Source organism: Aptenodytes patagonicus, chromosome 22 (genome assembly GCF_965638725.1).
Source record: "Aptenodytes patagonicus chromosome 22, bAptPat1.pri.cur, whole genome shotgun sequence".
Taxonomy (NCBI): Eukaryota; Metazoa; Chordata; class Aves; order Sphenisciformes; family Spheniscidae; genus Aptenodytes; species Aptenodytes patagonicus.
This window is the reverse complement of record NC_134970.1, coordinates 7,361,018-7,384,985: the sequence shown is the minus strand read 5'-3', so window position 1 is coordinate 7,384,985 and position 23,968 is coordinate 7,361,018. Positions and strand designations below refer to the sequence as shown.

General features: G+C 50.1%; 1 protein-coding gene and 1 long non-coding RNA gene across 5 annotated transcripts in view; one reads left to right on the top strand and one right to left on the bottom strand.

Annotated features, from left to right (window-relative positions):
* Positions 1-23,968, top strand: part of LGR6 (leucine rich repeat containing G protein-coupled receptor 6) — a 148,578-nt gene that overhangs the window by 2,067 nt on the left and 122,543 nt on the right. The gene's annotated exons all lie outside the window — the stretch shown is intronic.
* On the bottom strand, positions 8,827-15,648 carry LOC143169952 (uncharacterized). Its single transcript, XR_012996975.1, has 2 exons — positions 15,483-15,648; positions 8,827-9,370 (listed from the first exon to the last, which is right to left on the bottom strand). It is a non-coding gene; the product is annotated as an uncharacterized LOC143169952 (long non-coding RNA).

Genomic DNA, 23,968 nt, shown 5'->3' with positions numbered 1-23,968 from the left:
CACATTTACCCCGACCATGGTGGTCGGAGCAGGAACACAGAGCCCTGGGCTACGGATCCCTTGTGTATGGACCCCAGCAGGCTTAAAGATGCTCTTGGCCTGGTACAGCAGGTGACTCTGCGGCTGCTACCGGCAGAGGTCTGGATTTCGCTGGGACTCGGTCTTCGGGACAGCCCTGCAGTAGCCGCCGCTTTGGGAGCGTGTCCAGTCCTTTGGCCACGGCTCCGCTCTCTCCCCTGGGCTGCTACACCAGCCGGCTTTATTCACACGGTGGCGCCAATGACAGCCGTTTGCCGGAGATGCCACCTCCCCAGCCCATCACCGTGCAGGAAAAGCCAGGCTGGAGGGACTCTCTGGGTGCAAAATCCATGGGGTCGAGCCAGGGAGGTGTTGGAGGGTCCAGAGTTTTCCTCCTTCCCTTAGGGCTGGACCTATTTGGGGAAAACAGCACATTTGCTGCCTATCCATTAAACACTGCAGGTGAATTAACAAATAAGATGTAACAGAGGTAGGAAGGCAGGATGAACTGGGAATTATTGGAGGAGGACTGGAGACCTGGGTTTTCCCCCTGTTTCTGTCACTACCTTCTTGGGTTACCTTCAGCAAGTCATGTAAGGTTAGTTTCTCAGTTATAAGGTGTGTAGTCAGGGCTGGTTTTTCAAAGCAAATCAGCATGCATTTTGTAGAAAGTATGGATATTCGAGAGACATCTAAGTTCTTCATGTAAATTCAGGCTTTAAATCCACATTCAGATATGTAAAGAAATGCCTAGGTTTTTTTGGAGAGGTGCAAGTGCTGAAAAGCAAGCCCTCTAATGGCAATGAGGAGCGTGGAGCAGAAGGGCAGCTGCCCCCAAAACTTTCCAGCTCCTTTGCTCCATGCCCTGTCTTCTAAGCAAATTACTGGTACTCCTTTCTTAAAGAGCAGGACTCCCTCAGGTGCAAAATAAAGGATCCTCATAATAACCTCTGATTAGACACTGCCTCACCACTAATGAGCTCGCATTCATGCCCCGTCCTGACAATGCTGTGCCTCCGCCGTACCTGTCTCTCTCCAAGAACCCTGTCCTTGCTCACTCTTGCACCTCCCTGAACTTGAACCTGATCCCACCCATCCAAAACCAAGCTTTTCCAATGGAGGCATCATTGGTGAGCTTGCAGCTGTGGTCAGGGAGAGGGGAAAGAAGCAAGTCACCTCTTCACAGGGGCGCCTCTCCAGTAGGCACTTAGACACACCGGTGTCTCGTCGGCAGCCCTGGAGAGAGCCCAGGCAGCCAGCTCAGCTGGGGGTTGTCCATGTTAGGTGACAGGTCCCTGCTGTCTGCATTGCTCCTGCAGGCAGCCTGAACTCGCTCAGGGCTCATGATGGCTCTAACAGCCCATTTCTCTGGAGCAGCACAGATCATCCTGCCTGGCTCATCTCACGGGGGCTGGCAAAGAGCTTCTTAGTGCGTGACGTATTTGGGGGGTGAACTGTGCCTTAGCCTGGCCTTAGAGTCCAGCCATGAAACACTAAAGGTCAGCACACCCTCTCCTATTCAGCTACGTCCAGAAACCCTAGGGCCTGTATCAACCCAAAAAAGTTGAGCTATTCAGAGAGCAGATTTAACCTTTAGCTGATACGCCAGTAAGTCCTGACAGCAGTGTGTCAAATATCACATCTCTGTCTTCCACGACTAGCACTTTATCTAGGAGAGTTGCTTTTGGGGCTGGCAACAGAGATGGGCTGGAGCTGATGGGGGCTTTCTGGAGAGGACAGCAGCAAGCTGAGAGTGCAGGAGACTGGAGCTGCAAAGGGGAAGGTTCCTGTGCAGCAGAAAGGAGACTGCGCAAAGGGGCATGGAGGAGGACGGGAAAATGGGAAGAGCTGCTTGGTACTCAGAATATTAGCTTAGCTTCGATCCCTGGCAGCACTGCAAACCCTGCGTGTGACCTGGTTGAGCAACCCCACCTCAGATTCCGCGGGGTATGGAAGTGCCACATCACATGGGCTGGGGGAGTTCAGTCCCCAGCTGTCCCCATGCCCATCACCCACTGCCTGAGCACTGGGAACAGGGCTGTGGTTTGGTGCAGGTGCTCAGCGCATCCCTCTGCCCCAGGATGGCATCCTGACCCCCTCTCTGCCCCCCTGCATCTGGCTACCAGCCCTGGACTCCCCAGGGTCCCAGGTCCCCATGGCACCATGGAGGGGGTCAGGCTCTACCCCTGCTCTGTGCCCCATCCCCAGAAGCATTGGTGACTGCTGTGTCCTTGTCCCAGGCCCCAGGCATAGGTTGCAGTGAAGCCAGGCAGCCACTGCCCAGCTCACTGCATGTAATGCTGTTGTTGCTCTGTCCTGGAAAGTCAGGAAAGACCTGGGACACAAGACAGGTAATGAGGTTGTCGGGCTGTTGCTGTCACAGCAGGATTTGGGGTAAGAAAGAGCAGCAGAGAGTCTGGCTGCTCCTGGATATCACCAGGCACCTCAGGAGGCTGCCCAGAAAGCAAGCTTCTCATTCCCCATGCTGTTTCCATTGAGGTGAATGGGATCAGGAGCTCTCAGGGCTGTTCTTGCCTTGCAGAGACATTTTGAGCCATTGCCTGGAATTTAGCATCCCACTGGCAGTCTGGGGGCCCGCATCACCCATGCTCTCCTCTGAGCTACCCTCTGGGATCAGGTGCCACATGGACCCGTGATAAGGATCCTCAGGAGGCAGGGATGCTCTGATCTGAAGCCGTGCAGGCACTTGCCTGGTCACACAATGCTGCATCCAGTGCAGGGAAAGAGTGAGTGGAAGATGCCTCTTTCTTGATATTTGCATTTTCTAAGCACCAACAAAACTCTGGGTAGGAGACGCAGCAGGGTTTGAAGGCTGACTACAGAGCCACAGCTGAAGCCTGGAGCAAGACAAGCAGCAATGCTGAAGGCAGCTCCCCTCAGCCCAAAACCCTCCCTAACTGTCTGCCCCAGAGTCTGCCCCCCTGCAGCCCCCACCTTGGGAAAGAGTACAGCCCCCACCACAGCCCCCCTAAGATGGGAAGCACCCCAAAAGCTGCCAGAGGAGCCAGGGCACCAGTAGAGGGACAGGACTGGTGGCTGACCCGTAGGAGCCTGGGCAGGCATTGCAGCTGTGGGGAGGGGTGTTGGGCTTGAAGGGGGCTAACAAGGAGATGGCATCTCCTGCAGGGATGACAGGGACCTCTGTGTGCCTTTGGGTATTAGGTGACAGTCACACACCCTGGGGAGACAGAGGGAGCAGCCAAAAATGCAGAAAGCACAAAATCCCAATGCAATGTGTAAATCAAGTCATTCCTGGGGGGCATCCCTGCTCTCCTGACCCAGATAATTTTGCAGAGCAGTGAGTCGCCATCCTGTGGCTGATGCTTGCCCAGTGCCAGGGCGCATCCACAGCCTCTTCCTCATGCCATGGTCACCACAGAGGCCCCAACATTGCACCAGGACCCATCCAAACACACCACAAAGGTGCAGACTCACCCCAAAGAGCTCCCGGACCCTTCCACTTCTCAAGCCATGATAGAGCACAGTATTTCCAAAACCACCCCCAGGTCCTGGTGGCCAGACTGATGCACTAAGGGCTGGCTCTCTGCTTGATCTTCTTCCCTGATGGAAGACTAATGGGAAATGCCACTCCTGCCCCATACAGCCAGAAGTCCACAGTCTCACCCTCGGAAATGGCCAGCATGCCTGGGACAACGGCAGCCATAGCAGGAGCAGGGGGAAACATTTGTGAGCTTGGGGTCACAGATGTGGGAGATAAGGCTGGTGAGAGGCATTGGAAGAGCTGGGCTCTGACACATACTCTGCAGTGGGTTCATGGGTTTATGTTCACCATTTAACAGCTTTGAGGCACTTTTTTTTTTCACCCCTAAAATATCAGGGATAACGAAAGTTTCCCACCTTCAGGGATTTGGTTTCCTCCAAAGGGGCCCTACAAAGACCATCTGCAGAGCCTGCTGACTCTGTACAGGCACTCCACAAGGACACAGGCGTGTTCTGCATCCTTATTGCATCCTTGCCAGCAGGATTTCAAGGGGGCTTTAAGGTCAGGCCGCCTGGGTTCAACTCCAATTACCCAGCGCCCCAATTACCACCTCAGGGTCTCCTGCGGCTGACGGTGGCTTTTTGCTGGCATGTTGCAATGAAGATCCCATGGGGGAGCATCTCCCAGCATTAATGAACGCCGACACTTTGGGCTACCCAAGTAGGCTGGACCAAACCAAGATCTGTCCGAGTCCCAGGTATCAGGGAGAGCTGCTGGTAATGCGTCCAACACTGACCTGGCTGATGTTTCCCTTCTGGAGAAGGCAAATGAAAGCTAACCAGAAGCAGTGTAATTCCTGCCCCTGTGCTCCCCAGCCTGTAATGAGGAGAAAACCAAACTGAGCAGATTTGGATCAGGCACAGCTTGGCAGTGGCTTGTGAGAGAAACAGAAAAGCAACCTGGAAAAGCCACAGCTACTGAGCATGTGCTTCCAAGTGGACTTTTATATCACCTAGGCATCGTGTAACTCTAATCCTGGCCAACAGCTGAAATTTTCCAGTCCTTTGGCCCACGGCAGTGCTCAGAGCGCTGCTGGTTTAGCAGTCAGAGAGCAGAGGACCTTCATCCCTGCGTTACAGTCATGAGCCTGATGCTGCAGATGTTGCATGGTGGCGGTGTGCCTGGGCTCGAGGCGGGAACACGCCGAATGCCTCAACGAGCAGACAAAGTAGTGGCAAGGGAGCCAGTGTCCCAGGGGGATTGGCAGCGCTCAGAGCAAAGCCAGAATTGCAGGACCATTAATAGTGAAGTCAGTCCTAGAGCTGCCTGAAGAGCACAATCGGTGGGATGATTTTCCAAGCCATACCTCATTTCATTGAAAAGGAAAAGCTTAATGAAAACGGATTGGTGTTCATGGGACTGTGAATGGGAGAAATGTAGTAACAAGTTGAATCAAGAGAGATTATTTCAATGTTTTCACTTCATGGTGGCTTTTTTTAAAAAAGTTTCCATTTACGTATTTTCACCTGCTGGTGTTATGTTTACCCGTAGGCGATTTAATATTCACATTGCAGGACTCCAAAACTATCAAAGCAAAGCATCTTGATGTTTCTAAAACACAATATATTGGGGGGTTTTTTGTTGTTCTCTATTAAATATTGACATTGTTGGCTCTTTGTTCTGGGTTCAAGGGAAAGGAAATGTTGAAGTCTCTGAAATTCCAATAAGGTGAGACTTTCAGGTTCATGACAGCTCTTCCTATCTCTTCCTGCCTCATCATCTCCCAGCCCCCTCTTCTGTCATAAGCGCTGCTCCCTTTTACCTCTTGATATCATGAGCTAGAAATGCTTCTATCACTGCTAGAAAAGCAGTGTTTTGCTTTACGTGGCTGCTGCTATCCCAACGTGGCTACTGTTGGGATTCACGGGATGCTGTGCTCTCCAGAGAGCGGCTGGTCCATGAACAAGGGTTGCAGCCCCCAAATGCTTCCAGCTATGACAGGCGGTGCTGCGGGTGATGAGGTGGAGGGCTGTGGCTTTAGTACCACAGGTCATGGCTGAGACCTTCCCAAGATTTCAGTTCAAAAGGAAACAGGCATCCTTTGCAGGGCTGTTTGGAAGTGGCAGCAGGGTGTCTGGGACACTGAATGTGAGCAGATATCCACTTCTTGGTGGGGCACTGACTGAGTAGGGCTGCAGGAGGTGAGACACAGGGTATGCCCCATCCCCAAGCCAACAACTGGTGCCCAGGTCTCTCTGCAGGAGAGGGAGCAGCCAGACTTTTACTGCACTTGCTTCACAGCTGGCAGCGAGCACTGCGTTCCCTGGCAAGAAGGGAGCAGGTGTACGTACGAGGAGCGCGGTGGGGAAGGCAACACAGCAGAGTGGTTAGAGCAAATGTGCACGGGGATGGGGCTGTGCTCCAGGGAGGATAGCCGCATGTGACTGCCAGCAAGCCTCCTCCCTCCTTCTTCACTCTGCAAACTGCAACCAGGGCAGCTTGGTTGGGACTGGAGGAGACCAGTCCCTCCTGCTCGTGCTTTGAGGGATGCCCCACTCCTGGTCCCATCCATCGGAGTAAGCGAGGCTGGGCGGCAGCAGGCACGCCATGTCCACATGCTCCCTTCCAGCTGGCACTGCCATGCAGGGAGCCTGGGTGGGAAGGAGCTGCTGCTCACCCACCACATCCACCCGACTTCAGACGTAGCAGGCTGGTCCTCGCTCACATCTGATCCTGCTTTGCCTCTCCACCATGCCTGAGAGCACCAGCCACAGCAGAGTCCGGCTTTCTGCAATGTCGTGCACTTCCACTACAAACGCCTTCCTCCATCCTCCCCCTTCTCCTCCCTGCCCGCCCCCCAGGCTAAGTAATATGCCACAGCCTCCCCTCTCTCCCTCCCTTCCTTGAAGAATAAGCTCATAAATCTGCCTAGGGCAATGAAAACACTGAGCTCATGGCCCTTAGATCTGTGCGGGAGGAGCTCTAGCTGGCGATTAAAGGAGTTTAGGGTTTTCTTTGAAAAGCTCTTTGATTCTGGCAGAGGCTCTGGTGCCAAAAGGCAGCAATGGAGCTGCAAATGCCTCTCCCCCTCTGCACCTGCCTGGGTCAGGGAGCAGCAGGAGGGTGGAGGAGGGAAAGGGAAGCGCAGCGCTTCCCAGCTCACTGCAGTGGGCGCTGAGGGACCCCCACCACCCCCTCTCAGGGCGGGAGCACCCTCTGCCAACAGCAGGGCAGTGACTGCTGCTGCCTTTGAGCCCAGATATTTCATCCAGGGTGCCAAAATGCCTCCATTGCTGTGGAACAAGCTGCTCCCCCAGGTCCTTCTTTGGAGGAGCTGGGCTGGGTCTCAGCAAGCCAGCCGCCCATGGGACAGACGCTTCCCCTCTTGGCTGCTCTGAGACAGCTCAGAAGGCATCCGACATGGGCCAGGCCTCTTGCGGACCCTGAAATGGGAACAAAAGCCACCTTCATGGACCACAGGGAAATAGCTCTGGGTGGGGAAAGGGACACCAAGGGCAGACCAATGCTGAGCTCCCTGCAGGCAGCACAGGGTCCTGCCTGGGTGCCAGGGAGCCAGGAGAGGCTGTGGGGAGTCAGAGACGAGCTGGGGCCAGGACAGGGATCACCATAGCAGTGCTCTGAAAAGCGGTGGGAAGGGATGGGGGAGGACTGTCAGGATTGGGAGGAGCCTGAGGTCTTGGAGAAGGACTTGAGTTTGGTAGGAGCTGAAGAGAGATCATAAACAGCCTTCATGAAGAAGAGCAGGACCAAGCACAAGCATATAGTGTTGCAGCCAAGTCAAAACAGAGCCAGGCTCCAGCCCAAGCGGAAGCAGGAGATGTGCCAGTGGTGGGGAGCAAGGGGAGGACACAGTGAAGTTCAGGTGGTGCCTCCAGTCTTGCAGGGATGCATCAAGGATCCAGGAAGGGGTAATGCAAAACCTTTCCCAGATCCACCAGCACAGGCTTTGCTGACAGTGATGAAGGAGGGCAGCTCTCCAGTCTCCTCCCCTCCATGGGATGACAGAGGAGTCTCCCAAGGTATCAGCAGCTCTCCGTCTCCATTTACCTTGTTTGCAGTCCTTCCTGTAGCTGTTTAAACCTCTTTGAAGGATTTGGAAATGAAAAGCAGACCCCATGGGAGTGGAGCGAGTCAGACACACCTGTAAGGGTAGGACCTGCTCAAGGGACCTGCTGTCTCTTCTTGTGAGCAGCCACAGGTCCCACTACAAAGAGACCTCAGGGAAACAGGATAGTTTCCAGCACTGAACATCCCCGTGGGGCACCAATTAGTAACGTTCCCCTTCGTTCAAAGGGAGAGTGAAGCCCAAGTACTGCACGTCATCCTGTCAGGGCTGTGCGTGCCGCGGTGGGAACCGCAGGGGTGGAAGGGGAGTGGAAACGTCATCTCTTCTGCCGAGTAAGGGGTGGGAGAGCAGGGGGGAGCACGCGTCGGGGCAGGGAGGGCTGTTGGAAGGATGCCCCACACACATGTTGAAAGGTTTTGTAATGTGACACTGAGCCCTGCAGACCACCAACTCCTGGGACATTGCCCCAAGGCGGTGCCTTGTGCACGGAGCAATGAGTTGAGCCAAGGCCACAGCGGCTGCTGGCAGTGTGACGGTGTGGCCAAGCACCAGGGATCTCAAGGACCTGCAGGATCTGAAGGCACAAGTCACCTTCCTGAGCGGGTTATCTGGTGTAGGTATGACTCTGGGTGTAATTGCATCTTGCAACTTCAAGATAATTCCAAATTCTGGGCATTTCTTAACCTTAGTAAAGCAAATTTTTATCTGTGCATGCATGAAACGATCAGGAAAGGCATTTGCACTTTTAGACAGAAATTCATCTTCTATCTTTCCCAGAGAACAGGAGAAATTCTGGTTGCAGGGAACAATCTCTGCAATTTTGCTTTACCCCTATTTCTGCAGCTGCACACCTGGCAGCATCCCCACCGGCTTCCCAGTACCTGGGAGCTGAGAAAGGCAATAGCTGTGTGAGCATTTCGTTGACTTCCCAGGCAGCACTCTGGGTCAGTCTGACTATGGACATGAAAAGAGTGTTCTGCTGCTGCTCAGTCAAGCATCTCCCAAGTGAAGGATGAGGTGCAGAGTCACGTAGCTGCACTGTAAGGCTTTCTTCTCCCTGTACATAGGAGCATGGGAGTTGTCAGATATTGTCCCAGGCTGTTGTCCCAGATATTGTCCCAAGGCTCTGTCCCAAGACTGGGAGGTCGCCTGCCTGAGCAGCGTGTGCCACAGGTACCAAAGGACAGAGGCATACCTTTAGGGTCAGGTGTGTTGTATTTGCAGAACCAAAGGTATCACAACCAAGACAGGACCTTGATTATAGGTGCAGGTAAGACTTTTATTGCTGCACTAATTTCCTGTGGCAATGAGTTCCACGGATTAATGAGGTGCCTGTTGCACAGAGTGGTTTTACATGTGCTCTGGCAACAGCACGCGGGGCTTTACTGAGTGCAGGGGCAGCCTTGCTATACATGCTGTTTTGACTTCTCTTCAGCTCAGGGCCAAAACAGCAGGTTCTTGTGCTGCAGGATGTGCAGCCATAGTCCTGCACAGGGAAGTGCCTGTCGGTTAAGGTATTGTTGTGCTTTCATGTGGTGTAAGACAGCGCAAGATTTATTAGTGACAAAAGCATGAATGCTGGAAGCCTTGATTTATTGAAGAAGGGGGAGAGGAAACGTGTTGCAGCCCATGCTGGTTAGTCTGGTGTGTCTGAGATGAGCTAGCACATGCTGTGAAAACTGCCCTGCTCCTCCACGAGGTGCTCTGGCTCATCTGGTGATACCACGAGGTAGACGCACTCCTTTTCCAGGGGACGACTTTCCACTGACCATCTTGCACATGCTTTGAGGAAAGGGCTTCTCCTAGATGGAGGGACACAAACACTCAGACTTTTGGGAACAGACAGGTGCCCCATGAGCTTTGGCTCCCTTGTATGGTGGAGGTGGGAGATACAGAGGACAGCATGAGAAACCTGGACTGTTTTCTAGCTCTGTCCCAGCCTTATGGTTTACCCCAAACAAGCCCTCTCCTTTTCCTGTGCCTCAGTCTCCCTATCTTTAAAGCACTACTAATAAACCCTTCTCTAATGTGCTTTGAGATCAACTGATTAAACCAGTGCTGTAGAAGAGTTGGAGACTCTCAGCACTTTTCAGGCACGTCTGGACCTCTCGAGCTAAAATACCTTTTAAAAGTTTATTAAAAAATTCTTGAGCTTTACATTTGTTCAGCCACAACATGAAGAAAAGCAATACTAGACTCTCAGATTTGCAGCCTGCCTTTCATGTCCACTGACCTCATCACTCCTTGCTTATGGATGCAGCCACAAGTCAGTGCAGCTACTGCAATACTCCTCTCGAGCCGCATCCAGCAGCTGTTTAAAAGCTCGTGGGCAGCACTGGCGAACTCCATAGAGGAAGTGAACCCAGCTGGTAAACTGCCGCTTGGCCAGAGCTTCTGTAAACCCCAATTCTTTAATCTAATCTGTTTTCTATAGGAAGCTACGTTGCTTTTAGCATACTTCTTCGTGAACGTATGGGGGTAAATAACAGCTATTCCAGCTCTTTGGCTAAACCAAAAAATGAGGGGAAAGATTGGCTTGGGTTAAACAAACAGATTTTTTTTTCAGGTTTCCCATGCAATTAAAACTAAACCAAACCAAACCAAACCATGTTTGCTCTGGGTATCCCTGAAATATTTTGCTTTGACCCAAAAAAGAATACTTTGTTTCATTTTTGAGTTACTTGAAAATCTTTAAACCCTTTTAAAAGAAGATCTTGCAATGAAATGTTCCATCATCTCCCCCCCTTCTTTTTTCAGTGGAGCATAATTTTTCTGTGAATTTACTTTTGACCAAAATGCTGTGTGACCTGGAAAGCCACCCAGCTGAGCTTGTGCCGTCACTTGTTTTTCCTTTCAACACTGTTTCTGTCTTTTCACCTCCCACTGTACAGACACACAGGTCTCATGGGAGCATCATCCTCATCCCAGGGCTGCGCTGACTTTCCAGGGAGACTAGAGAGTGGCCAGGAGAAGGAAGGAAAAAATCCACGAAGGCTCCTTTCGGCTTCAGAGGGCTCCTCTGGCTCTTCTGACTATCTCTGGCTACTGCCAAGGCACCTTCGAAACACCTTTGAAACGTCTCCAGCACGTTGGGCACCGTGACTGGGCTGGAGGGAAAATCCACATTCCCTTTGAAGTCTGGATACTTGAGCAGTCTTAGAATTATAGGGCTGTAATATACAGGAATGTGTGGGGCTGTAATTGTGACTTAGATCCTTGGATGAAAGGTGCTATGTACATACAAAAGCTATTATTATTATTGCTATTATTATTACTATTATTATTACTATTATTATTATTATAGGGCTGCAATATGTGGATTGGAGATGAAAGTAGCACCAAAAGATCCTGAAATACGAGCTGTGTCTTAAGGAAATTTCAGCTTGGAATTAGGTTTTGTCTACATGGGGGAAGCAGAGCCGGCTGGCTCCCCTGCACTGACAGCTCTGGGGCTTTTATGGAAGAAGTCCTATATGCAGGCATGATTGCCAAACCCAAGTTTCTCTGACACTCAGAAGGGTGTCTCCAGGAGGAGCTATTCCAGAGTAGTTTTTGCAGAAAAAAATGACATCAGACATTTTCACCGTTCTTTCTGAGACGCTCTGATTGCTGCCAGGCAGACTGTAGCCGTCACAAAATAAATCCCTGGCGCTTGAGCCGTCCGGTATGAGAACTACAGGAACTGGTGACTCTTAGCAGGGCTTAAAGGCTGGGGTGGAAACTGGAGCAAACTCCCAGTGTCGCTGAGCAGCAGAGAGAGAGCTCGTGTGCACGTTGATCCTCCTGCGCTCCAGCAGAGAAGGGGCCAGATCCAGCATCCTGAGCTCATCGTCCTCTTTCCAGCTATCAATCACATCTCTCCCTGAGCAGCCTGGGAGCAGAGCACGAAGGAAGACAGGATCAGCTTTGATCCTTTATAGGGTCTGTGGCTCTGCACAGCCTTTGCCATCAGCCTCAAGTTGTTTCTCCTGCCTTGTTCTGCACTCACATCTCATTAACAAGGGGGGACTTAAGTGAAGCCAGGCGCTGAAGTAGGGCTCCCCACGACAGCACCCGTGGTGATTTTCTCCTGTGTCACAGGCTCTGCAAAGCATCAGGTTTCACCCTAGCATGCAGCTCCAGCTGCCTCTCCTGGGGAAGGTGGGGGGAGGATTTAATCTGCTCTGATTTCCATCAGCTTTGAAAGCCCAAGCAAAATCAGCTTGAGTTTTTCCACAGACTTCAAAGATTTTGAGGAAAGGCCTTGGCTCTCCTGCTTCAGGGGCTATCACCTATGAGAGTGCAGAGGCAGGTCTGCATTCAGCTGGTCTTGCTGAAGAGCTGAACCAGAGGCACGGGAGGCAGGTGGAAGTGGGAAGGACTGTTTTGCTAGAACTGGACCCCTCCCTGAAGGAGGCTTTTTCCTTTCCTTGGGTAGCAATGCTGGCTCTGGCTGGCACAGGCTAGACCTGATGTGGCACTGGGATCTAGCTGACAAGGTCCAGTGGGAACCAAACCTACCCTGTCGGACCTGGTCCCTGGAGCAGGCCAGGGAGCAGATTGAACTGACTGCACTGATGCACCCAGAGACCCCTTTCAAGCATCCAGACCTCCATTCTCCTGCAGTGTTGAGTGAACCAGTAGGCAGCTTCATGCTTTAGCCTGGAAGAGCTTTCATTTCAACTGTGGCTATGAGATGGGATGGTGAATAATTCTGCCTGCAAGGCTCTTTCACAGTCTCCTTAAGCCTCTCTCTTGCTGTTTCTGTGGCAGCACTTCAGTGCCCAGCGTGATGTGCAGCAGGGCAGCTTCTCCCGGACAGACTTTTTCCATAAGGGTGTGGAACAACTGCCAGAGATGAATGTGCAGGAAATAGCCGCATGCCGGTAGCCCTCTGCGGTGCCACCAGCTACAGCACTTTTGCAAAGGAGCTTCCTTCTCACCTGATGCTGTTTCTGGCAGGTACAAAAAGGGGGAATTGAAAATCCCTGCAAGGAAGGGTTCATAAAACCTTAGTGTTATAACTACGCCTGGTGGTCTTGGAAGGAGCAGAGGAGGATCTGGAGTGCCAGCCAGAGCCACTTTGACTCCAGGGTCAGCTTAAGAGCCTGAGAAAAAAGCATCAAGAGATGTCCAGAAGCTTATGCTAGATGCTACATTCACATCAAACCAGACCTCACCTGTAGAGCAGACACTGCTTGGAGAGCAGAGCCTTGACACTGGGAATTGGGCACAGCCATGTAGCTGAGCACTGTCAAGCAAAACTCTTCACTAAGTAAGGACAGGCAGATTTTCCACAGCCCTGAACTACCAGAGGTGCCCCTGGAGCAAGGCATCATCCCAGGCATCTGAATATCCAGACATAAAAACATTTCCCCTGATAAGATGTGTGCCAAAAATCTTTGAAAGGGCTGTAAACCACAGACGTGTGTCTAGTGAGTGGCCTGAGCCAGTTGCTGTGCCCCAGTCTGGTGAACAGGAGGAGCCCTGGGGACCGCTCTGTGCATCCCTTGGCAGGTCTCTGCTCAGCTGTGAATGCCAGGCTCTGGGACCCAGGTTTCTCCATGTTGTAGGATGTTGTGCTCCTTCTTCATCCACTCCTCTTCCTGTCAGTTTGTCCCATGGCCAAAGCTTTCTGACCAAGACATCCCACGCATGCTGGCTTCCTGGGAACTTTCGTATTCTTCTGGTCAAATATTGCCCCTGCCTTGTTACTCCACGTGCCTTGTGAAAGCAGGCGTGCAGAAGCAGGAGCAGGGCATCTACCTGAACCACAGGGGCCACAGAGCAAGGGCTGGCTCACATCGGGGGGGGGTGATGAGTCAGGTCCATCCACAGCAGTTTGTCCATTGCTAAACTCCCACAAGCGAGGTCTGGCTCCTCGGCAGGAGGGTTCAGCTCCCTAGCCCTGCCCCGCTCTTTCCCAATTGCACTGATAAGCGGAGCTTTTCTCCCAGCAGAGTCGGGAGCGATGGTGACTCACCACCACTTCAGTGTGAACCATGCAGCCAGGCACTCCAGTAGCAATGTGTGCTGGAGACAGGAAGACTCTCGTTACGCACTTGACAGCAGAAGAAAGGCTTTTCTTGGTGCGTAGGGACCACCCACTGGAGAATGAGACAAGGCAAGAGCCGTCACGCTTTAATGTCTTGTGGCTTCCTGGTGACACCATAGAGTCTGCTGCAGTTCGTGGAAACCCGCTAGTTACTCAGGGTAGCAGACATCACTCTGAGATGAGCCAACTCTTGGCATCTCTGAAACGCAGCCTGTCCCACCAGAGGAGCTCCCAAACCCCTGCCAGGCCATTGCTGAGCTTGGCTGGAGAGCACCTCAGCCCAAATCCCTCCAGGGATCTCAGTGCCCTTAGAAGGCAGCGAGCATGGTGAGGAATGCAGCTGGTATTCATCTCTTACCTTGGGCTGTGAGCTTCAGCCAAGAAGCCAAGCTGCTACAAACAGCATGCAGAAGCTCTCCTCCTCTGCTGTCGTAAATGCTCGGAGACTCATCCATAAATTACCACTGTCTTGAGAGGCAGGGCTTGGATGCTTACTAGCCACAGAGACCCAGGCTTTTCTGGTTTATGGTAGGGAGGATGCTGGCAGGATCAGTAGTTCCCCAGGAAAGGGTTCAGAAATGAACAGATTTTTATCACTCGCTCCAGTACCACAAGGGAAGTCTGCCTGCATGGGCTACGTCAGTAGAAGAAAAGACCAACAGGATCCTGTCTGCCATGTGTCTCCATAACCAAGATGGATCCCTTGGGTTTGATCCTCAGTTTCTGCTGGCTGAGATTTCACGGCTGCTGTCTTTGAAATTTCTTCATGAAAAGGTCAGAAGTCCAAAAGGCATTTTTCAAAAGCTTTCAGCCATAATGTTTCATTTTGGGAAGTCTTTGGTCTGAACACAGATAATTTTCAGCCAAAAATGGCTGAAAACCACCAGCAATTTTCAATTCCGATAAAAATGTTATTCTCCATTTGACAGTGTCAACAACTGTTGTTTTTTGCTCCTTGCTCATTACAGTTTCCTGCAAGAGGAAACAAATGTCTCCAGGCAGCGATCCCCTGGGATCCCAACAGTTTATCCATCTCTCTCACCCAACACAGTTCCTTCTCCAAGGACCATTTCTGTTACCTCCAAAGAGATACAGAATGCTGCCTCTGGCCCAGGGGTCTGGGTTGTGTGTGGATGGGAACATTATTTATTGAGCTCGCTGGCTGGTGGCTTGCCCCACAGTAAGATTCAGCTCAAAGAGGAAGGATAAACCACAACTCAGAATGGTGCTGGCTAATAAAGCCATGGCTGGGAGAGGGTAGCAAATTAGGTGGGAAACACAAGTGTTTCGGGGCAGTAATAGAGCCCACATCTATCTGTGAGACTGTAGGAGCAGGAAATATTGCCTGATGAAGCAGATGGGGAGCAGAGTCTCTCCCTCTGACTATGTCCTGGGCTCTTTCTTTGCAGGCAACCCAGGATTAGGGACTTAACAGCAGGCTGATAAGGTTGTCCCAAAAGGAAGGCAGACCAGATTGGTTGAGTGGCTCCTCAAGGGTCATTGTACTACAGTCCAAGAAAAAGAAGAGAAGGTATGGTCTGGGACTTCTCAGAAGAGGCAATCAGAAAACAGTATAACATGGTTCTCACTCTGGCTGCAGTGTTACCATCCAGAGAAAAGTGCAAGAGACTGGATGAGTTGCAATAAATGTGAGGACTGCCTGTGCGTTGCCCCAGAGAGCTTCCCTGCATGACAGCTTACGGGGGTTGATCCTGACCAGCAGCTCAGTATCCACTCACCGCTTGCTCACTCCCCCCAGTGGCATGGGGAAGAGAATCAGAAGGGCAAAAGTGAGAAACCTCATGGATCAAGATAAAGACAGTTTAATAGGTAAAGCAAAGCTGGGCGTGCAAGCAAAGCAAAACAAGGAAATCACTCACTGCTTCCCATCGGCTGGCAGGTGCTGAGCCACTTCCAGGAAAGCAGAGCTTCATCACGCGTAGTGGTTACTTGGGAAGACAAATGTCATAACCACGAATGTCCCCCCTTCCTCCTTCTTTCCCCGTAGCTTTTATTGCTGAGCGTGATGTCCTATGGTATGGGATATCCTTTTGATCAGTTCAGATCAGCTGTCCTGGCTGTGTTCCCTCCCAACTTCTTGCATGCCCCCAGCCTCCTCCTAGCGGGGGCAGAGTAGGAAAAAGATGTTGTGCAAGCACTCTTCAGCAATAGCCAGAACGCTGGTGTGTTATCAACATAGTCACAGATCCAAAACACAGCACCCTACAGGCTGTTATGAAGAAAATTAACTCCAGCCCAGCCAGAACCAGTTCACACCTCCACTGATTTGCCAGACTCCAGCATCCACCCGCTTGTAGTTCTCTCTAGCAGGTTTTTGCAGACTGGTGTGGAGGTCAAGGTTCTATTCCCAGATTCTGTTATCACTGCATGAATTCATGGCCACAGCCAGACTAAAATCATCCCCTATTTAATCCCATTGTTGGTCTTGATCTTCTAGATCATGGTGTAGATCATTGTTGCTGTTGTGGGCAGGATTCTGCTAAATCTTGATAAATCAATCCAATTCTGATAAATCAATCCAATTTACTCACTTTATATCCAGTTATATCTGTAATGTTTTTCATCAGTTATGTGACCTCCTCCCTGACCATGTTACTCACAACTTTTTGGAGGCAGGAAGGCAATATTTATACCCTGTAGCTCCAGTCCCACAGTCTTTCCCACAGTCCCACACAACTGGTTACAGCACAAGCCTTCTAGGGCAGGGCCCATCCACACCATGACTTTTCTAAAGGTCCAGATAATAATTAATGGCTAGTTACCACATTCTTCTGCCGGGCAGATGTGAGGGAATGTCTGGGAAGTTTTGTGTCTGAGGTCAGACTCGGTGACATGAGAAGGTTTCAAAGGTGCCTTGGGCTGTCATAGCTGCTCCTGTTCTCTGCTAGAGTTTGAACTTTCACCAGACCCACCAGGTTCATGATTAGACCTAGAAGGGCTTTTTGTTATCCTGTGACTTGGAGTTATCTTGGCAGGGGGGTGATCTGTCCTAGCTGCAGGACTGTAATTCCTCTTAGCACATGAGGGAGTCCTACAGCTGTACTGGAGGAGCTTTGCTACCCTGTTACCCATTATTTCTCTCACAATCCTGCTTGTTTCAAAGTTGACCATTCTTTATTGGCTAGCCCAGGTCTTGGATAAGCCACAGACCTCCAGGGCTGGGACCACTGGTCTCCATAGCCTGAAGCAGAGCTCCAGGTTGCTTTGTTGTGAGATTAAGACCTTCAGGAGAGAGAGCACTAGCAGGTATGTTGCTATACACCCAAGCCATGCATCACCAAGCAGACCTGAAAGGAGACCTGTCTTTGCCCTGGAGTAGTAGTGACATTCCTATGTTAGTTACTGGAGGTGCCCCAAAGCTCAAGCAGATGCAAACTGCACATTTTCAGAGCGGCTGAGGTCAGCCTTGTTATAGCTGGGCCTGATGCAGGATTAGACCATGACAGCCATACTTGGCAGGTCACCTTGAGAGCCACAAGCTATCTGTCAGAAGCCCTTCCCCAGAGGACAATCAGAGCTTGGCAAAGGTCCTGCACTGTAAAGCTGTTAGAGATGTCAGGCACATTCACTGCCCACTCAGGGAATGGAGACCAGGGAAGCCAACTGCTCAGCATCCTCCTCAAATGCAGATCCCAGGCTGTTGGGAAAGGAGCCCTCATGAAGGTCAGGGCTGAGTGATGGCCACAGGAGTCTTCACCCAGTGAGGCAACTGTGGCCAATCTAGCAGGAGCTCATGGGGAGAGAAGGTACAGGGAACAGCAGAGTGCCCTCCCTCCTCATCTCAGCCAGCTGGGTGGTACCTGCAGTGATGGAGTTGCTGTGTGTCTGACATTTAACCTTCCCTTGGCCAGGTGCTACCTGGGACTTCCCCACTTTGCATACAGCAGGTGTGAACAGAGCTCTGTTTGCCCTGTGGACTTTGGAGTGGTAGGGCTGGAGAAGGTGTAGCCCTCATCAACCTGGAGCCTGCCATGGTCCCTGCACCTCCCCTTCGCTGGCCTTCTCCATGCCAGGGAAGGTGTTTCACTGTGCACATTGAATTCCTTAAACGGTGCCCACCACACGTTCCCTGAGAAAGGGCTGTTCCCCGCAGATGGATCCTGGCAGCACTGGGCTCTCAGATATTGTCATCTTGGGATATTGCCGGCTCTTAGTTGTTGCTCATGCTGGTGCAACTTGTCTGGACAGGACAGATGATACTTCGGTGCATGAGCAGAGGGAGTGTCACTGAGTCACCCGCAGGGCATCTGATTTCCAGACGTGGCCCACGCACTTCACTGCCTTTCTCCCATGAGACTGGGCCACAGGTGCTGGGGTCATCCCTTCGTCGATCCGTATCAAAAATGGGAGGGAGCAGGGCTGGCACTCAGGGCTTTCCACTGGAGCAGCATCCACTGCCAGCAGGCAAAGGTTCCCACATCCTGCAGCTGCCAGGGAGCTAGGAGCAGAAGTGGATGGTGGGGGGTCCTCTCTCCTTCATGTGGAGCAACATCTGGGTCAGTTCCCTACCTGGAGCTGCAGGGAGGAGAGAGTGAACAGCAGGAGCAGCCTGATCCTGCAGTAGAGAGGGTCCTTGGCAGCTCTCTCCAGCTCAGAGCCCCTGCAGGTCCCCTCTTGCTGGCTGTACTTGGTGGCAGTGTCCGTCAGGCACTGGGCAGATGATGGCCAGGACTCTGGAGACCCAGACCAGATGCATGTGGCATTATGCATATGAGGACACAGCATATGAGCACACACCTCCACAGCCCCAGCAAGGAGGTCCCAGTCCCTTCTCTGGGTCAGGGTATGGATTAGGCACAGGCTACTTCACACCGGGGTCCTGCCTCCCACCCCTGTTCTGTCCCCCTTGCCATCCCACACAGCTTGCCCCCTAGCAGGACCAGGGAAGGGGCTGGGTGGGAGCCCCATCTGCTGCTCAAGCCACCAGCACTGAGAAGAGCTGAGTAAAACCAGCACTGAGCACTCAGGCATTGGTCCAGCGTATGGCAGCCAGAGGTGGGAGGTTTGCACAAGCTCTGCTTATGATTTCCCAATCTGGGAGAGCATCAGGGAATGTTGGCCCTCATGAGCTTGGCCATTGCCAGGGTAAAACCCCACAATTTAAAAACTCCTTTTAATTAATGAACCTTCCCATTAAGTGTCACAATAGAACAATTCATTATTACTGATGTGTGCAGGCTCTGCATTCCTCTGGCTCTGCTGCCTCCTACAAGAATGTGGAGACTGATCTAAATAGATGAACCCGTCTCATCTGCATTGTCTTTGGTGATTTACTAATTCCACGTACTGTTCTTCAACTGTTTGGCATTTACCTGCTTCTTAATCTTCCACATCCACCAGCTTCCAGGTACTGCAGCAAGTGGATTTGCACTGGATCACATCTATCAAAAAAAGGGAATTAGAAACACTCTGCTTGAGGGTCACTTCACTGTTCACACCACAGCAACCAGCAGGGATGTAAAAACACGAGCTTTCAAACTTCCACCAACTGTGAGCAGTCAAACTGATTTGTGCTGTTGAAAGCTTCTGTTTTCCCCAAAAAATTCTCAGTGACTTAATGCTGTCTGTGAGTTTCCTCAGTACAAATCAATTGTCTCTCTTGCACCCACCTGGGAGTAAGTTCTCAGAGTGGCACCGTTGTGAATCTGATGGGATGGAGGTAAGCACTGTCCCAGTGTCAGCACTTGCAGACAGAGATGGACAGACCTGGGTGAGCTGGTGGATGCCACAGTCCTGCGGGTCTGGAGCAGGGTTTACCAGAGGGAAGGCAGAACCTGTGACCATAGCAGAAAGCTGTGTCCCAGGAATAGCTTTCTTTCCTCTACCTAGAGGGCACCGTGCCCGGGACAGAGCAAGGTCACCTATTAACAGTGTTCATCCAGTGGAAAGGGAATTCTGCTCTCATGCCGTCCTGCACCCATCCCACACAGAGCTGGGACTTGCCTGTCTGGCTTGCTCTCTGGCAAGGGAGGTGCAAGCCCTGGAAACCACGGATGTAGTGGGCTAGCCCAGCATGGAGGCTAGAGACCTGTCAACCACAGGGACCACGGTACTTTGGCAGCCTCAAGACTGGGTGGATCTGCTTTAGTGTTGCGTTCCCATTTCATTCTCCGTCTCATCCAGATTTATTCCGGAGACAACAGAATGAGTCACTGCTGTGATTTCCTCAGTGGACTGTGATTGTGTCAGGGCTATTCCCCAGATGAGATTTTATCTGTGGGACTTATCTCTTTTGCTTATGTTACACTCATTCTGACTATAGAGCATGGCTCCCTGGTTAATGCATGTGCTCAGGGCAGAAGATGACCACCCCATGATTTTATTAAGTCTATCTATGTGCAGGAGCTCATGGCTCCCACAAAGGCGGCCTCGTGCCTGTCCTCTGAAAGGCATGGCTAAGCACCAGCTTTGCTAGCAGAGACTGCTCATGTAGGCAGCTGGCAGTTTGCCTTCCTCATTTCCAACTGTTTTAAATGTCTCTACTCTGTTCATCTTTACAAGAAGCTGGAAAGGGAAAAAAACCTACAAGAACCCATCTGACACTCTCAGACTGTGCTGTGGGTCTCGACTGTCAGGGCTCACTAGGGTTCGAGCCTCTCCACTGAAGCAACCACTGAAACCAGAACAAAATGGAAACAGAGTATTTTTTCCAGAAAGAAATAAGGTCTATGGAATAGGAAAAGGCTGGATTAGTGCTCAAAGCAGGAAGCATTAAGGGATGCATAGGCAGAGTTTTGAGGAGCTGTTGACAGCTGAGTATAGGAAGCTTTCAGGATGGCTATAAAAGCATCTCATTATTTATCACGTAGGTATAACATTATTGGATAGGGGTTCCCCAGGACGTGGAGCCTCCATAGAGACACCATACATACCTACCGTGGCGTGGCCTAGATTTCTCAGTGTTTGCTGGATGGAGGATTTCCATGAGATTTTCAGTGGCTCTCTAGGAGTTCTCCAATGTGGATAACTCCCAAACCAAAGAAATGCTGTCTATGAGTTTCCTCAGAATCCAGTATTTCTTGCATTTGACACTCCAGAGAGTCACCAACCTAGATTAAAGGGAGGGGAGTGCTTTTTCAAACGTCTCTTCATGGGGATTCATGAAACAGTGGAAGAACTCAAAGCAGCAAAGATGAAATTTATTGGGTTGATCTAAGCAGAAATTGGGAAAGGCTCCCCACAATAACAACAGTTAAATTTTTAGATGGGAGTGAAATTTGTAGATGTTTTGTCTAGACTGTCTCTCCTTTTGATGGAGTTGGAGACTCCCAACAATGAAAATCTGGCTGGGCTTTAAAGACTTCCTTTGATTTTTCCAGAAGGGACTGTAATCCCATTGCACAGTCTGGCCTAGCTGAGAAATCTGGTCCTTTGTAATTTAGTGCAACTGAGAGTGAAATCATTGATAGACTTCAACTTGTCAGTCCAGACAGCTGTACAGATAAATGAATGGAGGAATACTATGGAAATTGTGCAAGCAGGATAAAATATACCTGGTCATCCAGACCGTACAAGCCTAACCATCATCCCAGAGTTTAGTTTATTTTCTTTATTGGCAAGGTAACGGTAAACCATTACCTTAAAGTGAATATGCAACAGTGAATAACTCTTTTTCCCAATAGGATAGGAAGTTCTTTCCAAAACATGGATGAAATCTGAGGCTTTCAGTCAGAAATCACACTAAGCAGCAAGTCTACAATTTAAGAAAAGCTGAGCTGCTTCCTTAATAGTAGGAGGGTAGGTGCAGGGTATAAGGTGTATAGTCTTAATTAAGCTAATTAATAAGGCATAAAAGCTGTTCTGATTCCATGGAGATAGGAAATGTAAGCTTACATCAAAAATGTAAGCTAAAGAAAGCTTGTGCAATTAAAGATGCAGGGGCATCACTAGTTCTACAGCCTTGATATATTTGCAGCGTTCAGCATATATAATACACTCCCAGGTGTCCCCAGGCATGGTAGACCAGTCAAAAAGAGTATGGTGAGAAGCTTATAATCCCTGAATGACCTACTGTGTCAGAAACATGGCTTGCTCAGACCTTGAACCAAGCAGCCCCTTATGGGCTTGCAGCTGTCTCCTGGCCAGAGTAAGCAATCTCATGTTTGCATGTTGCATGGGTACCTTGTTTTGGTTGAAGCCTATGAGCCATGAGCAGGCAAAATCATCCTTAGGGTGGCTGAGGGACCTAAACAGGTTACACTGGCAGACTCCAGGTGGTTTTAAAACTGATCTCCAGGACTGCAGACCAGAGCTGGTTAGCTTGTGCTTTTAATACAAAGCCTGCTTTTCGCATCTTCCCAACAGGCCAAAATGCAAGATGGTGAAATGAAAGATGATAATCAGGAAACAAAGTGGGTTGACAGCAGTTGAGTCTTGCAGTCATAGTGCTTTAGCCCTCTCAGTATTCCTGTCCCATCTGGGCAGGAGTGGCTCTGCTGCAGGTAGCTCATCAACAGCAGCTAATTCTCTTGAATTCAACTAATGTCAGTCACTAAAAATAGCTTGTGTAGGGAGGAAGCTGTGGTTGAAAGGTCTTTAACTGAGCTACCACTACTCCTCCAGCACAATGAGAAACATCTGCTTTAACGATGAACTGATGGGAAGGGACTGTGTCTATTATGAAAGGGACAATTATAAAAACCTGTTTAAAACTATCATGTATTTCCTCAGCAACCAGGGTGTGATTTATCTCCACCTAAAATGCATACCTAAAATAGGCTGTATGGATCACACAGTAAAAGGACTTGTTTCTCTTCATGGGACTATAAAGGGAATCCAAAGTCTACCTCAGACGTAGACATGTGCATTGTAGGCATCTAAACTGAGGTGGTGAGACTCAAACGTCTCCCTCTTCAATAAGTGCAGGAATGGGAAGATCATTTGGTCTTAGTTAATTAATTAATTAAAGTTAATTAATTAAGTCTTTAATTGGTGATAAAAGCTAATTAAGCTAAGAAAGCACCAAAACCTAGTAACTGTCTTTGGCGTGGCCAAGTCTGTGATTTCTCAGGGTTCATTTCCATTGCCTCTGGGGAGGTAAAGCAGCCCAGGAATTCAATGGAAGACCTTTCAGAATTTCACCTCTCTAATTTGGCATATGAGTTTGTGACAACTCAAATACTCTGGGACTGATTTTACACGCTGCTCAGGTTGGTTCATGCCCTGTGAAAAAAATAATGCTGTGGTCCAAGAGTATCATTATAAAGGAATCTAGTAAATCTCTAAAAAACATAATTAAAATTTTTGTAAGGTAACTGCAGCATTAGATAGGCCAAAGGGCAGGACCAAATACTCAAAGTGTCTGCCTCTGGTCCAAAAGATCATTTTCATTTTGTCTTCTGAGGATTCTCTTGCCAACCTTCAGACGTCTCTGAGTTGTAGTTTTGTAAAGATATTCTCTGCAATCTAATTTTCAAGATCAAGAGTAATGGATGTCTTTTCTCACAACTGTCTTACCTGATTTCCAAAACCTTGATGCATGACGAAAATAAGCCATCCTACTTGCACACATAAAGAATGTGAGGACACCTGTGGCAAAGCTGAGGGATGTACAAACCCTCTGGCTGGCTTTCAGAGGTGTTCTCCAAGTGCTTTCCTGCTGGCTCTGACAATGGATAAAGGAACCCAAATCTGGCTCCCAGGGCCAGTGTGGTCATCTGCCCAAAGGGAGGGTGGAGGGGAGCAGCATTGTGTCTCCATAGCCAAGTATTGTATTGGTATAACAAGTACTTGTGTTCTAACTCACGCGAGGCTGGTGACCTTTCCTCCTGAGATCATGACTGGGATGACACTACTTCTGATGACATATTGATGGAGACAAAAATCAGAAATAAATAATGTTATCCCCTCATTCCAAAGTGTTAAAGATTGTGCAAGGAGAGCCAGCCCCTCGTCCCCCCTCACATAACTGGGAAATGGGGTGAGTGAGCCAGACAAAATTTAATAGCTAATTACTTTTGCAATGTAACAGCAGCCACTAATAATAATATAAACTATTTCAAACACACAGAAGCAGGCAATCTGACAGGCCAAAAGGTGGCAGAGATGGGAAGAGCTGCTCAAACACAGGGCCATCACGATAAAATTAAATAATTTTCTTTGTTGTTCCATGAGAACAGGCTGTGGGTGCTTCCCTCAAAGCCATTTTTAATGTGGACAAATCTGAGAACAAATGGATAAGACAAATAACAAAATTTGTCAGAACCAGATGATACTCGCACAGCTTCTAAAGGCATCCAAATTTGAGATTCCTAACCTACTAGCCATCCTGCTTAGCCCATTGTTTAAACCAGTTCTGCTGTCTGAAAAATGCAAGGGAACAAATGCAACACCAACTTTTGAAAAG